Raw genomic sequence first — 14,436 nt, forward strand, 5'->3', positions numbered from 1 at the left:
CTGCTCAGCTCCTCATCTAAGCATTAAGAAGCTGGGGAAGGGAGCTGGCCTGCTGGTGTAGTGGTTAAGTTCACACTCTCCACCTTGGCAGCCCGGGGTTTGCAGGTTCAGATCTTGGGCGCCGTGCTAGGACCCAGCATTGCTCATCAAGCCACGCTGTAGCGGCATCTCACATAAAGTAGAGGAAGGTTTGCATAGATGTTAGGTTAGGCCCAATCTTCCTCACACACACACACACACACACACACACACACAAAGCTAGGAAAGTGATGTGAGGGAAAAAGCATCTCATGAGAACAAGTGTATTAGTCAAAGTTCTCCAGAGAAACAGAACCAATAGGAGAGAGAGTAGCCTTATTATAGGAATTGGCTCATGCGATTATGGAGGTCAAAAAGTCCCCAGATCTGCCATCTGCAGGCTGGAGACCCAGGAAAACTGGTGGTGTAACTCAGTCTGAGTCAGAAGGCCTGAGAACCAAGAGCGCCAATGTCCAAGGGCAGGAGAAGATGGGTGACCCAGCTCAAGCCAGAAAAGCAAATTCGCCTTTCCTCCACCTTTTTGTTCTAATGGCACCCTCAGCAGGTTGGATGATGCCCACCTGCATTGTCGAGGGTGATCCGGTTTACTCAGTCTACCGATTCAAATGCTAATCTCTTCTCGAGACATCCTCATGGACACACCCAGAAATGATGCTTTACCAGCTATCTGGACATCCCTTACCTTAGTTGACACAAAAAATTAATCATCACAGCAAGCTAAGGGAGATAAGAGGCCCAGTGCTCTCTCTGCAGGTGTAGGCCCAGAGGGAGTAAACTGAGAACATGGAATAAGGGAGTCTGAAAGTTTCTTTGTTCTGGGCTCCATACTAGTATCTAGAATTCCAAGATGATACCCAGTGGGACCTAGAAGTCAGCTTCGACCCACAAAGGCCTCAGCTATCAGCTGCAAATACTCACCCCAGTCCAGTGCCCTCCCCACCCCCAGCCCAGGGGCAGTAAACTGGAGGGAGGTTCTTGACATTTTTAAGCCCAGGGCCTGGTCTAAGGTTTTCATTTCCATGCTGATTTCGTAGGTTGCACTTTCCCTGTTAGCAGATCTTTTTAGGGCCCTGACTCAGGGCCAGCAGAGCTGGGCTCATTTCCTGTCTGCCCTAAGCATATGAGCCCATATGACCTCTGCTTACACAAGCCTTTGGAGGGAAGCCTTGGCCTAAATAGCCCCAAACAAGAGATAATAGAGAAGCCTTTTATATTTAGCTTTAAGATCTCGTAAGTGATTTTTTGGCAGCGCATTTCCCTTCCTAAATAGGGTTGGATTAGACTAATATTAAAATTATCTTTATGAGAGGCAGTGTAGCAGAGTGGTTAAAAGCCTAATAGCACAGCGGTTATGGGCTCATAACCACACAGTCGGGTTTCCAATCCAATCACCATCGCTTACTAGCTGCTGAGCACTCCGAGGCTGAGTTTCTTCACCTGTAAAACGAGGATAGCCAGCGCACCTTTCCCATTGGGTGCTCGTGAGGACGGCAGGAAATCCACTGCGTGTGAGCACTGAGCCCCATGCCTGGCCCATGTGGGCATTCCATAAAGGGTGGTAAACGATCATCATGTTATTACTATTTCCCCAGCAGACCTGCTGGGCTTTGGAGAAAGGAAGCCTGAAGGTAGCCTGGGGGGAGAGGCCCCGAGGGAAAGTCAGCCCAGGATAAAAGACGGCCAGTATACAATCCGGAACAAACAGTCCATGCCAGAACATTGACTTGTCCGCTCCTTCTCCTGAAAACCGCCAGAACCAGCTTTCTCCGCCTTGGGCTGAAGCTCGCGCTGGTTCTCAGCAGGTCTGGGCTAGAGGGAGCAGGTGGCGCTGGCCTGCGACCAGCTGGACACACAGCCTGTCAGGAAACACTTTCTGCGCCAGGAGGCAGGCCCAGCTGGGGACAGGTGTGTGTTTACAAAGTGAATGGTTGTTACCACACAGCCACCTCTGTCCATGAAGCGGCGGGGTGAGAGGAGGCCAAAGCCTGTGGAAGGATGACATCCCTTCTGCCTGGGGCGGGGCTCGCCTGCCTCCGCATTCTTGTCAGTTTATCAATTTCCTTTGTGATGTCTTTGGAACAAAGACTAAAAAACGCATGCTTTTTCTAGCCAGGATATGGTGAAAAGACCTCTTGGAAATAACTGTCGTGGCTAAGGCCTGAACTCTGTCACAAGCCAGGAAGACAAATTGGTAAATTCCGTCTTTCTGTCCTGGTTCCTCCATCTCTGTCAACAACCCTAGCACTTGGAACACGTCCTTGTGAGCTCTTATTCTGCTGTGTACTTCTTCCAGCTACACATCTGCATACTTGTCTCTCCCTCTTACCTCATTTCTTTTTGCCTAGATAATATATAGGGAATATGTTCTCTGCCACCAAATTCACAAGGCACAAAGGGTTTGCAGGGACACCTCAGTCTCCCTCCCACCGCCATTCCCTAACCACCCGCAGGCGATCTCTGTTACCACATTCTGCTCCTCCCTCCCAGAAGTAACCTATGCATATGCAAGCGGTATTCTGTTAGCAGGCATGGTAGCATTCTTACTCATGTTTGGATTCCCAGTGCCTAGCAGAGTGCCAAACACACTGACCTTCAGAACAAGTTTGTTGGTCGAATGTTTGCTCCAAAATTTGTTGCTCTCGTCCTAGCCCCGGGTGGCTGCATCATCGTCTTGAAATTTCCACAGGTAGGATCAAAATGTTACCTGTCTGCGCTTGCAGCTCAGCGGTACTTTCCCAGGGCTGAGATTTACAAAGAGGCCACTGGGGCCTTGCTTACTGTAAACAACTCATTATCTTTCACAATAGAACCTGGAACAGCACCCTGATGCCCTCCTATTCTTCCCTGCTCTGCTCAGCGTCCAGCCAAAGCTTAGCTGTTGGGTGGTTGTTGCCTGAAGCTGGGGTTAAAGAGATTTTGATGCCATGCTCATCTTGGGGAGTTTCTAAGCACACTCAGCTCAGAATTTGGGCCCAGAAAACAAAATGCAGAAGGTTCTGAACCACCGCGGTATGCCTCAGCCTCTGCCAGAGCTGGCTTTCCCAGAAGCATCCAAGCATCCAGACAGCGCCCTCATTCTCACTCATTCTCTCCCCCTCCCCCCAGGTGACTAGGGGACAGGCGGGACTCCTGCACTTGAGCGACATAAAAGAGCCTACCGGAGAAAGGAAAGGGAGGAGTATGAGGGTTGCCCCTTGTCCTGCTCTGCTCTCACGAGACTTGCAAACCCAGTGAGGCACTACACTGACCTTTGCCTGGGGCTGCTCTTGGGGCCCTACTCTACCTCCAGAGGGCTGAGGAGAGCCCTCCTCAGAGCCTCCCCAGCCAGCACCTTCTGGGAAGTGTTGCTTTGGCTGCTGAGCCGGGAGAAGTGCTCAGCCTCCCCAAAGATATGTATGGGGCTGTGGCAATGGGGCTGTGGCAGTGGGCCTGTGCCCTGCAGGCTGCAGAGCAAGACACCAGCCTGGAAACCAGGTCCAGGTCCCGGTGGTCATCAGAAGTCCTTCTGCCAGATTGGCAGGCTGTGCTCCAGACAACAGAGGTGTCCTGTGCCTTTCAAAGGGCTGGGTTGTCCACCCAGCTCCTATTAGGCCTTCTCTCCAGGCCTCTCCTGTTTCTACGTTATTCTGACACAGGCAGTGTGCCTTCCAAGGGAGCTAGCACCAGAAAGACTTCTGAAGTCAGCTCAGCCAGGCCACGCATCTACTAGGCCGGGGGCTCCTTGGGAGGTTCCAGGGGAGGAGCCAGGCTCTGTCATCTAGGAAGGCTTCACAGCCTCAGGATGCGTCCTGGACAGCCCTGAGTCACCCTTGGAGACTCACTCAGGGTTTGGCATTCTCTCAGTGACGAGAACCCTAATGATCCTGACCACATGCACCTGCATTCCCTGTGCCTTGTGTTCAGGCAGGGCTGGGCCCAGCTGTGCCAGAACAGCAGGGGTTCAAAGGGCACGCCACCTGGTTCCCAGGGTTGCCCGCACAGAGTTTAATGCAGTTCTGTGGAAAGGGAAAAAAAGCGTATCCTTGACAACCAGTATACACACACAGACTCAGTCAGCAAACCCTTGTTGAGTGTCTGTTATGAACAAGGCCCTGTGCCAAGTACTGAGGGGAGGGGAAGAGGATACGAAAACAAATTAAGCGTGGCCCTTGTCCTTGAGGACTTTGTCCTCTACCAGAGAAGCGAGCCACATATATAACTAGCTATAATATGAGACCAAATTCATCCACTGGCTTGACATTTGCTGAACACACACTCTGGGTGGGGCACTACACTAGATGTGGGGATACACAGCAGAGAAGAAGAGAAAAAAAGTCCTCCCTTATGGAGCTTATGTCCCACTGAGGGACACAGAGAAGTAAGACGACAATCACAATATAGTGTAACAAGGTGCTGCTAGGGGTCAGCAGACATAGCTTCGGGACCAAAGAGCAGGAATGCCTAACTGACACTTGGGGAATCTGGGAAAGCTTCCAAGAGGAAGTTCCAGCTAAACCAAGACCCACGGCTGCCACATGGCACTGCTACAACATGACTGGCGCCTCCTGGAGTTGGACGCCACCATTGGTGGCAGCCCAGGCTGAAGGAGGTATAGGAGTTAGCCAAGAGTACTCAGAAGGCGTGGCAAACGGAAGGTAGCTCAAAATGGTTAGAGTTCAAGGGCCAACTGGTGAATGTGGATGGAGGGGGTGTGGGAGTTGGAACCTCATCACTTTGCAAGTATCACTGTAAAGATTGGATCGCACAAAAATTATCAATGGATGCTAAATCTAGTGGAGATTTTAGTGAGAAGCAAGATATTTGCATGGTCTTAAAGTGTACCCCTACAGACTGCTTATTATGTGCAAGGGAGAAAAAAAGTAGCTATGGAGTAGAGAAATTTGGCACCCCCTTGAACTGGTGATCAAAATTAACATTGCCTTGAGAGACCGTATTACCTGTGTAGTGCACCAGCAGAGGGGCATAGCCCTGATCAAATCATGGGGAAACATCGGGCAAACACAACACGAGCAGCATTCTGTTAAAAGTGTTAGCAAGAAGGGGCATGTGTTCTTCAAAAATAGCAGGGTCATGGCAAAGACCCAAAAAATGCTATGGAATGTTCCAGATTAATGAAGGCTAAATAGAAAGAACAACTCAATGCACTACCTGACCCTAGAGTAGCTCCTGTACTGGAGGGGAAGAAATGTTCTAAAGGACTTCGGTGTGTCAACTGATGAAGCTGCAGTGTGGACAGTAGATTAAAGTATTGCAACAGGGTTCAGTTTAGGAGACGGAGAGCTGGCCTGTGGCCACGGAAGAGGCCTGCTCTACGCTTGGGAAATATTCCCTGCCGTGCGGGTGTAAGGGCTCATGATGCATACCACCTACTCTCAAATGGCTCAGAAAAAAGTGTGGATGTGTGGGTATATAACGTGTGAATATATGTGTGTGTATATGTAAGGTCTATACGTAAAGTGTGCATACGCGTATGTGCGTGTGTGTGTGTGTGTGTGTAGAGAGAGAACCCAAATGATAAAGGAAATGGGATAAAAGGTTAACAATAGGTGACTCTGGGCAAAGGGTATACAAGTGTTCCCAGTACTATTTTTATTTTTGCAACATTTTATAATTTTGAAATTATTTCCAAATAAAAAGTTAAAAAACGATGACCAGGTGTCCGGTACAAAGGATTGGGGGCGAGTGGTGAGAAATGACAGCAGCAGCCATATCTTTTTTTTTCCAGCCTTCCAGAGATACAGTGGACCATACAACGTTGTGTCAGTTTAAGTCGTACCATGTGGTGATTTGACCCGTTTATATATGGCAAAATGATTACGACCGTACTGTGAACTACGTTACATAATGACCATCACATCCATCACCTCACATAATTATTTCTTGTTTGCGTTGAGAACATTTAAGATCTACTCTCTTGGCAGCTTTCAAGTATATAATACAGTATTAATAACTGTAATCAGCATGCTGTACACCAGAACTTACTCATCTTATAGCTGGAAGTTTGTACCCTTGACCAGCATCTCCCATTTAGCAGCGGCCAGACCTTGAAGAGACTTCCACATCGCGGTCAGAATCTGGACTTTATCCTGAGGACAATGAGAGAGACGCCACAGAGATATTTAGAAAAAAGACCTTGCACCACAAGGCTGACTCGTTTTGTTTTCTAATTTGTGCCTTTTGATAGTTTACAGATTTGGGACCACTGTCACATACAGTCTATTACAGGGCTGGGAGGGGGCAGTAAAAGGTGTGTTGTCAACAGAGTTCAGGGAAAGGCATTGGCCTGGGAGGAGAAAAGATGAGCATGTTGCAGGCTGAGCAGAGAGAGGCATAGGGGTCGTTTTCTGAGTGCCTGTTATGTTGGGTGACATTTCACACTAAAGATACAAAGATGAATGAGACAGTAGTCCCTTCCCAAGAAATCTGGTGGTGTCACCATCCTGCAGGATTGATGGGGTAGTGTCCTGGTTTTGTCAGAGGCAGCTGTGAGAGTCTTAGGCTTCAGCCTGGCCTTGCAGGACGGTCAGGGGCTGGTTGGAGCTGTAGCTATCGGGGGCTATCTCTCCAGAGGATGGGGATTTGGGAAGAGAGTCTTGTGTTTTGTGAAGAATGACCACACAAGGAGACAAGCCTTCCTCAAACTCTTAGGAGGGACAGGACCCACCCACCCAGAGCAGAAATGTGGGGCTCTGTCACCTCTTCAGGCCAGAGGTCCCAGCAGAGAATAGGAGCTGCTTCTCCAGCCCCATTCCCAATTTCCTCTCCCCAGTTTCTCCCTCCCTTCTGCAAGGAAGCCCAGACCACATTCTGGGAGATCTTAGCACTCTCCCTCTGAGAAATCTTGGCTGGCTCCCACCCAAGAGAGACCCTGGGAGGGAAGCCCAGTCAGCGGTCACCCAGTCACCGCGGGAGCTGGCCGGCTGAGACCTCTCCCTCCTCCAGGGTGGCGCCTTCCCCAGTGCAGTCTTTCTCCTGGGCGGTTCCTTCAGGACCCAGCTGACTCCTTTTCTGGAAGCCACTTCCCCCAAATCCTGGAAATCCCCTCTGGCTCTGTGGACACTCGCACTATCCTACTCTGGGCCTTTCCCTGACTTCCTCATTGGTGTCAAAACTTCCTTTTCATTTCCCATTCCTTCCATTCTGCCTAGGAAAATTTGATGCCGGTAAGATAAATCGGATAAGCTGGGCTCTGCTCAAGAGTGAGCTAGTTTATACCACAGCACGCGCTCCCAGAATTGACGGAAATAAGGGAATGTTAGGCACCTACAACTTGGAGAGGAAGACATGTTCGGTGAGGTGGGCGTTCTTCCTGCTGCGTTGGGCGCGTTATTTGGGACTGGCTTATGGACGGGGTTTAGAATGGAGTTGGGGGGGTAGGGATGGTGGGGGAACTAGAGGCAAGACAGCACATCAAGAGACTGTTGCTGTACTTCAAGATGGTGGCCTGGCCTAAAATCTTGCCAGGACATGCAGGGTTAGGTTGACGAAGCGCAAATATGAAGGGTAGGACAGGCCTGACCTGGTGACTGGCTGTGAGCAGATGTGAAATGTGGGAGTGCCCAGGTTTCCTACTTGGCCAAGTAGGTGAGTGGCAGTGCCATTTATTGAGAAAGGGATCATCAGGCAGGACAGATTGTGGGTTTGAGGGGGAAGGAAAGGATGATAAGTGTGGTTGGGTATATTAAATTTGAGTTGCCTGTGGGACATCCAAGTGGGGCTGTCCAGGAGGCATTTGGATTGGGGGTGGGGGGGGGGGTCTGGAGCACAGGAACAAAATGTGGCCTAGAAGCAAAACTTTTAATATCCTAACACACACACACACACACACACACACACACACACACAAACACAGACACCAGAACTTCCAACTTGGTACACACACAGGGTCATTCAGCCCAGGGCCTGTTGACAGAAGGTGTAGAAAGTTCCCACACAGTGCTTTTACGATGCCTCCTCAACAGTCATTATGCATAATCACAAGGACAACAGTAATCTGGGTCTGGAGACATTTTACTCCTGAAACTCCACAGTCACGCCTCTCTGCAGACTTCATAGTACGCCCCGGTCTTTTCCAAACTCCTGTGAATGGTATTGTCAGAAGGCATCTGCTGGAGGATGTGTGGGAATGCTGGTGTGTGTGCTGGGCGGGGCGTGGCGGCTTGGCAGGAAGTGGAGCTCTTGGAAATCTGACGAGTTTCGTCCCTGCCCTTTCAGAGCGTATTGAGCCCTTAGTGTCTGCATCCTCACCCTGGTCAATCCCATCCCATGTACTACGCTGCCCTCTCTGCACAGGATGTTCTCAGGCGACGCCAAGAGCAAATCGCTCCCCTTCAGTACTTGCGCCAGCCTCAGGAGGCATGGGTGGGGTGGGGCAGTGTGCCTGGGGGTGGGAGGCAGAGGTGACTTTTCTCGTAGGTTGGGAGAAAACCAATCAGCACCTGAACTTCCTGGTTATAGAACATCTGGCTAGTAAAAACCTGCGTGTGCATGGGGGTGGGGATTGGGGAGTTTCCCCTCCCCCCAAGTGTTAGCAATAATAAAGGCCACTCCTCGCACAAGCTGACAAGCTGAGAGCTCCCACACGGGACTCCACACTGGGCTTCTGTTTCACCAGGAAGAAGTCTTGAATGGCAGCCAGACTTGTACTCATTGATTCATTCAGTCAGTGAGGGCTGGTCTTTGTACCAAGTGCTGGGTGGGGTGGGGCTGGGGACTGTGGCCTTGGAGAGCTGCCAGCCTAGGTGCAAACACAGAACATTCATTCGTGCAGTGACATCAGAGTGGTATATCCCAACACGGTCCCAACTGTATCAGCGCAGTTGTGCCTGATAAGTTGCCTGGAGGTGACCTGAGGAGCGGAGATAAGCACATGTGGCCCAGAGGGAGACAGGGTTCATTCGCGGCCTGTTCGCAGAGGATGGCCCAGAACGCTGGGCAGGCTTTCCACCAGAGAGGGTCATATTCTAAAGCAGACTGAGCCAGTGGACAAGAGGCCCAACCACAGACCCAAAGCCCCACTGCCACTCTCTCTTTCTGCTGAGAAGGAAACAGGGCCCCAAATGTAGACTCCAAAGACAAACACTGGGCTGCCCTCAGGAGTAGCTTCCAGGACTCTGGCCAACATCCTAGGGGCGGAGGAGAAGCATTTGGCCCCCCTCCCCAACCAACAGTCTCTGGTGTCACCAGCCTTTCTGGAAAGCCTTCAACAATAAATTACAGCCCAGCCAGGAGCAAGGCCAAGTGGCGGAAGGGCTGTGCCAGAGCTCCCCTGCCCCCACTCCTTCCTCTTTCCCTTAGTCTGGAGTGCTCACCAGAGGTGCCTTTCAGAGGCACTGCAAGCGTCCCTGGATCTCTTCCACCCCTGCTTTTTTCAGGCAGAAAGAGGCCACCCACCCATGGAAAAGCCATTGTTGTCAATCTGTCCTCCGGGCCCCCATTCAAGGTGGCAGCGAAGATTAGCTCTAGAATCCAGGAGCTTGCCATCCAGGGCGGTGGGCTGTGGGGTCCTGAATCAATGGCAAAGGGGAGACGGAGTAGTGATGGGGGTGGTTGAGGCCCTGGAAATATAGTTAGGACCAGGGCTGTGCTGGGGCCGGCTCCTTCTGCCCCGTGGAAGCCAAATGCTACATTTTCACCAATGTGAGCTGATTATTAAACAGAGCTATTGTTTAAAAATATATATATACACTTATGACATAAATCCTATTAAAAACTAAAGTAATAAATACCCCAAAACTCATCACTTCCTAATCATTTTACTCTATTATACTACTGTCTGTGCACTTGAGCTTACTACCTATAACATCTGTATGGCTGAAATCCTGTACAATGGCGTGCAATCGCACATCTCTTTCCAACATCACAGAGAAGTTGGCAGCTTGAAATCACCCACAGTGGGAGTTCGAAATCAGTAACTGTTATAAATTAGGGTTTGATTTCTTGTTTTGTTGATTATCTAGACTTAAAAAAGTGAGGGAAAATTGTTAACAGGGCAGATGAAACTCAAGTGTGAGCCATGTCTGTAGCTGTTACATTCTGAAAAATACTAAAAAATGAGGAAATAATCTTCCAGTGTTTCAAAACCACTATCCTCTTCAGCAAAGAAGTCACTCACAGTATTTAGGATTTAAAAGAGTTCTCACATACGTCTTTGTTGTTTCACACACAATGAAAATATCAGGGGCCGACACAGTGGTCAAGTTCGCAAGTTCTGCTTCAGCGGCCCGGGGGGTTCGGATCCCAGGTGCGGACATGGCACCGCTTGGCAAGCCATGCTGTGGTAGGCATCCCACATATAAAGTAGAAGAAGATGGGCATGGATGTTAGCTCAGGGCCAGGCTTCCTCAGCAAAAAGAGGATTGACGGTAGATGTTAGCTCAGGGCTAATCTTCCTCAAAAAAAAAAAAGAAAGAAAACAACCAACAGTCATGTCAGAACTATATTTTTCATCAATTGCAACCACAGGTTGGCTACAGATGCAAGGGTCTGGCAAAAATGAAAGTATTCTGTGAGAATCAGTTGGTTACTGATTAATAAGTAATATTATTTATTAATATTGTACATTGTACTGTTATATGTAATTTACGTGGCATACACACTTTATATCAGTAAAATTGCGAATTGACTTCTGTACATATACACATGCATACACTTCCTCCTAGAGAGCTGGTCATTAAACATTTACCAGCACTCCGCTGGTTAAGCCCAAGCTCAGAACTACTTTGGCACCAGAAACACAAGGCTCAAAGGTCCAAGAGGTACTGCAACCCTGACCAAAACCTGGTAGAGGACAGTCTCGTGACTCAAAAAATTTGTGTGTTTGACAAAAGAAGCAAAGCAATAAAAGCCTGTTTTGGATCTCACTAGGCTGTGAACTCTGTGGAGGCAGGGCCTTGGCCTCTCATTCACAGTGGTATCCTTGGTGCCTAGTCAGCACCTGGCATGTAGAAGGTGCTCAGTCAACTCCTCTTGAAAAAAATGAATGGTTCTTCTTCTTTTTCTTTTTTTTGAGGAAGATTAGCCCTGAGCTAACATCTGCCGCCAATCCTCCTCTTTTTGCTGAGGAAGACTGGCCCTCAGCTAAAATCCATGCCCATCTTCCTCTGCTTTATACGTGGGACGCCTACCACAGCATGGCATGCCAAGAGTGCCACATCCGCACCCGGGATCCGAACCAGTGAACCCCGGGCCGCCGAAGTGGAACGTGTGCACTTAACCGCTGCACCACCAGGCCGGCCCCTGAATGGTTCTTCTATGCCAACTAACTTTGATCTAACTTCCTCACAATGTCCCCCAGAGGCGGCCCTGACTGCAGACCTAGGCCTGTACTCCTCAGGCTAGAGATGCCCCCTCGGCAGGTTCCTGGTTTCACCCTCAGGAGGGCTCTGAAAGGACCCCCGCTCCAGCATGTCACGTTGGTGCCCGACAGGAAGGCCCGCTGCTTTACTTTCTGGACGCTGGCTCTCCAGAAGTTGGCCTGGGCTAGCTTGGCTCCTCTACCACCTGACAAACTGCTTTGGTCTCGCTGCCAACTATGACTGTATGGACAGAATGAAAAGAAATTGGGAGGTGGGAGAGGGAGAGTAGAGGCAATGAGGAAGTCCAGAAGAGTACAGCGCAAACGGGAAGCCATTTGGCTTGGGGAAAAAAGCACAGAGCAGTCTTTGGACTAGAACCCTATGGAGATTTCTAGTTCTACCTACCACTTAGTAGCTGTGAGATCATCGACAAGTCACTTTACCTCTCTGATCCTCAGTCTGCTTATGTAGAAAATGACCTAAAGGAACTATTCTAGAAGATGTCCTTCACCGGCTTTGCTGGTGTTGGGGGCTACTGCTGATGCTTACACCTGCAGGCTGAGGGGGGGAGAGAATTCTGATATACCAGAAGAAGGGCATCACCTGAAGCCTGGGAGAGGTGTGCTTTTAAGGAAAGAATTTCTCTTGAGGAGGAAGCAAAATGTGTGGAAAGCATCCCAGCTGGTGAGGCAGGCTGAAAGGAAATATTGCAGCTTCCAAAAGGCTCAGATAAATTCATGGCTGATAGTTTACTAAAGGACTCAAGGAGGATGTTTGGGACTTCGAATCCCATGATGCCCTTGTCTGAGTCAGAGGGGTCGGGTCCCACAGGGTGGCATTTTATACTCTTGTGTTCTCACGTCCATCAAATGTCCTGGCCCAAGTCCTCGGTGCTGCACAAGCACGCCCACGCCTTCTTCCCACATCTCGAAGCCACTGCCCAAGACAGGCGAGGGGATCTGCGCAATGAAGCCCAGCAGCTCCCAGAGAACAGACAGGAGGCTTCTCCACAGCCCTCCCCCCCTTGCTCCTCCCCGTCCCCAACTGCACTGTGGGCTCCACTCCTGACGACTGTTCGTCCTAGGCCTCTTGCTCGGCCTGTATGTTATGAAGCTCAGAATAGCCCCATGGCAATGGGAAGGCTGGCCTTTCTCAATCCTGCCTCCACACTGCAGACGTGGGGGAGCCTTCCCTAACAGTGTTTCCCTCCTGCTATTCTTCTGTTCAGAATGCCTCCAACCGCCTGCCATTTTGAGTCCAAATTCATGGCCTGACCTTCAAAGAAAAGTTCTCATTCATTCGGCACTTACTATGCGCCAGGCATTGAATCTAAGCGTGTATCCCCTGAACCCAGGAGCAAGTCTGCGCTAGGCCCTCCGCTATTTGTCAAACGAATGAGTGAATACATCCTCAGAACAACCCTGAAGAGCAGGTGTTATTACTCCTCGTTCCACCAGTCAGGAGACTGAGGCTTTAGGGAAGTTAAGTAACTTGCTCAGGGTCACGGTTAACAAGAGGAAGAGTCAGGATTCAAACCCAGGTCCGTCTGATTCTAAATCCTGAGGATACTATATATATGGCTCTTCAAGTGTCCCCCACCCTCAACCTCCTTCACCCGGGAAGGTTCTGGCCTAGCAGACACAGCCTTGTGATAGGTTTTGATCCCAGTTATTCCTGTGGAGATGGCTACAGCCTTCCAGACAGAGGGCACATATGCCGGCTGCCCCATCCACAGGCACTGCCTGCCACAAATGGCTCATTATACCCAGAAGATTCGCCATATAATAAGGCAGCTGCCCCTGGGAACTTCCACAGCCTTCCCAGGATAAGCACACCCTTGGCCAGTCACAACCTCTGCTGTGTCACTGGAGGAGGCACTTCCTGGAAGTTCTGGTGATAGAAGGATTTCCTTTTAGGGAGCTGCTATGCAGCCAGGAACCAGGGCTGCTATCACGGAGGACAGCTCCAGCTTCCACTGTGTGGGCCATGGCCAGGTACCCAACTCTATTCCTACGGAACCTACTGACCTCTTGTGGGCAGAGGATAAATGCGCTGTGGCCAGGGAGCCTCAGAGGGCCCGGGCCCTCAGCCAGCAGCCCTTCTGAACGTTGTGCTCCCACATCTTCCTATTCGTTGGAAGCCAGCTACCCTTGCCAGGTTTGATTTGCCTCTGACAGTGCTGTAGCAGAAAAGGCTTGCTGCGCCTCCGTTTCTTCACCTGTCAAATAGGGATAAACAAACACCCCTGCCATACTTTAAAACACGAGAATAAGCTTTAATTGGGGGGGGGGGACTTGTAGGTAAATTCAAGATGCAAAGGCCCCACGGGAGCACTCATGAAATTTTTGGCCCCTGACCAGAAGTATTAGATATTATTTAACAATGTTCAACCTTATGCATGTCACACACAGAAAATATTTGTCTAGCACACTGGGATAAAACGGAAGAGGCTCCTTGTGACCAGAGCTGCCCCAGGCTCAGCCCAGGGACCCCAAAGGCTGAGGACATCAACATCTCAGAATTCCTGGAATCCTTCTGCAGTACCTGGGGTGGCACGCCCTGCGGTATCTAAAAGTAGTCATGGAAGCAGTGGCGAGCCTTGTCAGGATTCTCTTTCCCCCTTTCATCAGCAAAGGGTTCGGATGGGGGACCCTGCCTCTCAGAGACCTGCAGTGCCCACAGACACAGGTGGGAAAGGTCACTGCGCAGTGGGCAAGGGCCCATATGCCTGGCCCCAGCCGCACGGTGGAGTTCAGCAGGTGCTGCCTCACTCGTGCTCCTTTCCGAATGCAGAGAGGTGAAGTGATCACAGCCACCCCCAGACCTCTGGGCAAAAGCAGATTGCATTTGGGGATAATCTGGGTCTGTCAGAGCCCAAAGACAGGGTGTCTAGCAGAGCAAAATTGTGAGACAGGGCATCTGCCTTCTGTCTTCCCTCAAGTGTCTTGTTCTCTTTTCTCCTCCTGCTACCCACTCACACCTCATGGACTCATCCTAAAAGCCCTTAATGAGTGGCAACCAAGTGCCAAACCCCATGCCAGGTACTGGGATTACAGGATGGAACTGTCGGCTTCAAGAAACTCAGTCTGGTAGAAAGAAA

The 14,436-nt window shown here is 50.2% G+C and overlaps 1 protein-coding gene across 1 annotated transcript in view; it reads right to left on the reverse strand.

The window, feature by feature from the left end:
* Positions 1-5,605: 5,605 nt before the first annotated feature.
* STEEP1 (STING1 ER exit protein 1) overlaps positions 5,606-14,436 on the reverse strand; it is a 45,765-nt gene continuing 36,934 nt past the window's right edge. Inside the window, exon 8 of the mRNA XM_014857543.3 lies at positions 5,606-6,125. The gene's annotated coding sequence lies outside the window, so the exon portion shown is untranslated. The remainder of the gene's footprint in view (positions 6,126-14,436) is intronic.

The sequence above is a fragment of the Equus asinus genome, chromosome X (assembly GCF_041296235.1).
Source record: "Equus asinus isolate D_3611 breed Donkey chromosome X, EquAss-T2T_v2, whole genome shotgun sequence".
NCBI lineage: Eukaryota > Metazoa > Chordata > Mammalia > Perissodactyla > Equidae > Equus > Equus asinus.